Source organism: Pyxicephalus adspersus, chromosome 7 (assembly GCF_032062135.1).
Source record: "Pyxicephalus adspersus chromosome 7, UCB_Pads_2.0, whole genome shotgun sequence".
In the NCBI taxonomy this organism is placed as follows: domain Eukaryota; kingdom Metazoa; phylum Chordata; class Amphibia; order Anura; family Pyxicephalidae; genus Pyxicephalus; species Pyxicephalus adspersus.
In genome coordinates this window covers 63129602-63132195 of record NC_092864.1, presented here as the reverse complement: position 1 = coordinate 63132195, position 2594 = coordinate 63129602, and the positions used below count along the sequence as shown (strand labels likewise).

At 44.6% G+C, this 2594-nt stretch overlaps 1 protein-coding gene across 1 annotated transcript in view; it reads right to left on the bottom strand.

Annotated features, from left to right (window-relative positions):
* LOC140335792 (queuosine 5'-phosphate N-glycosylase/hydrolase-like) overlaps positions 1-1428 on the bottom strand; it is a 7489-nt gene extending 6061 nt beyond the window's left edge. Inside the window, exon 1 of the mRNA XM_072418728.1 lies at positions 1329-1428. The gene's annotated coding sequence lies outside the window, so the exon portion shown is untranslated. The remainder of the gene's footprint in view (positions 1-1328) is intronic.
* Between the last annotated feature and the right edge of the window lie 1166 nt (positions 1429-2594).

Here is a 2594-nt window from a genome sequence, read left to right as displayed (position 1 = left end):
AAATAATGTACCTGTTCAGACTTACATACAAATTCAACTTAAAGAGGAACTACACTCAAAAAACAGCCAAAAACCAAAAAAATCCACCTACCTACTCCACTACCCGCAGCCGATCGGTCCGGAGTGGTCTTCCATCAGTTCCCACATTGTTGCGGCATCTGTCTACAGGTCGGTGCTCCTGGTACCGCCATCTTTTCCTCCTCTTCCAGGTTCTTCTTACTATGCCACACGACCCAGGTGCGAGATCGGGTGACGTAGTTGGGTAAAAAAAGTAAGATCTGCTTTTTTTCCCTTTTGATGAAAGGGCTCCTTCTGCGCATGCCCGAGGTGCTCAGGCATGCGCAGAAGGAGCACTCAAGAGCCTTCCGAGATGCCTGACGTAGGTATCCCGGGAGGCTTTGTAGCTCCCATTCATTCTCGATCGCCTGGGCCAGAGGTCGGCAAACTCCAGCCTATCCGGTAGTTTGTTCTGGCCTAGTGCCCCCTGGCCAATCCAGCCTAATCCTGGCCATCAACAAGGCCAGAACAAACTACCGGAGCCGCATGCAGCTCTTGAGCCTCCTCTTGCTGTGGCTCCCTGAAGGGAATTCCCTCTTCTCCTCAGTGCATACAGAGGAGAGGGAATGTTCCCTATTTACCCTGGCGGCAGAACTGTTAACATTGGTCGAGGTAATTATGGAAGATTCCCTCTCTTCCCTATGCATTGCAGAGGGGAGGGAATTCCCTTCAGAGGGCGTTCCTGGTGGGGGACTCAAGAGAGAGTCCGACCTAGTGTGCTCCTGCCCACCCCTGAAATTGCCTAGTGGCCACTAAAGTTTGATGACCCCTGGCCTAGGCCATCGAGAATTAGGGAGCGGTGCTGCACCCTTTAAAAAGAAAAAAAAGGTGTTGCACTTAGAAAAAAAACAAAATTTTTACCTTGCATAAAAGAGTTGTCATGTAAAGTGAAATTTCTTAATTTAGGTAGACTTTAAGAACAAATCTACAGTCCCTAGCTCATATTTACACTAATTCCAATTAAAACATAATGTCCCCACAAGAAGTGAATTATCCTCGGTGTTCCATGTCACAGACCATTACCCCATTTTATTATAATAGTACAAAATAAATGTCCACATATCTTGGAGAGGCTGCCCTGGCTTGTATGCATTACCAGCTGTGTCTGAATAGCCCTGATTTTTACTACTGACACAGAATTAAATCGGAATAAATCAGAATGACGTACAATGATAGAACAAGTCCTAATAACACTCTAGGTATGAATGGAGGTGTCAGCCGTCCTGAAACCCGCCGCCAGTGCCCTACAAGAATACATTAAGACCGCTCACCTGCTCACTTCACATCAAATATGGCGCCGCCCACCGGCCACATGTACTCATCTGCCTACGTCATCACGTAACGCCGCCTTCTCATCAACAGAGCTGTCCGTCAGTGCCGCTAAAGACTTTCGCTGCTTCTCTTTGACTCCTATTGGCTCAAACTTTGTAGCCTGTTAGATGATTGGCTCCAGGGCTCGTTGTTGCTGAATGATTGGGCAAGCTTTTTCTGCAGGGTAGTGACTGACGTGTGGCGGGAGAAGTGACCGGAGTCGGTAAAGTTGATGTGTGGGGTGCAGTGGGTGGGACTTGCCTGGATTCTCATGTAGATTATGATTGTGTTTCCTGTATAATAATTGTGTTCTTTGTGATACACAGAATACAGCAAGTTTAGGGGGTCAGGAATGCAGAAATATGGAGCACATATCACATGATTACTGCCTACAATGTCTTGCCGCAAGCAGGCTCCTTGATGAGCATTAAATATTGAATAGAGATTAAAATTTAAAGGTATTCATGCAGTGTGGCTCTCACCTGCCCTGCAAGGGGTAGATTCTTTATCTATGATCTATAGATTGTAAGCTCTTTGGGTCAGATTCCTCTCCTCCTGTGTCACTGTGTGTATCTGTCATTTACAACCCATATTATGTACAGCGCTGCATATTATGTTGGTGCTATATAAATCCTGTTTATTAATACCAATGCGTGCTTCTTAATTCCTGGCTGTAAACAAGTATTCTCTAATAATCGTATGAGAATTCCATGTGTAACCCCCACCCTGAATACCAGAAATAAAACATCGCATTAACCATGCAGCAAATACTTCCCTTCATTCCCCCGTGCGGGGCAGCTCACTGCGCTTCACATAAATGCAATATTATTCATAAACAGGATTTATATAGCACCAACATATTACGCAGTGCTGTACATAATAGGGGTTGCAAATGACAGACTGATACAGGAGGATGAGAGGACCCTGCCCTGAAGAGCTTACAATCTAGGCGGTGGGGGAAGTATCACACAATATGCATGATTGTATAGAAAGCAATGGCGGATGATCCCACTTATACATTGTACTGCGGGGTGTATTTTCCAAGCATTTGTTTGTTGCCGTGTGCTTTTCAATAATATTTTTATTGCATTTAACATTTATTATTATATTGTGCTGGTAGCTAAATTTTTTAGTTTAAAATATCCTGTTACCAAACCAATAATGTCCATGAGAACCTGATCAGATATATGCCCATTGAGGTATTTAGGCAAGCTATTTGCTGGTAA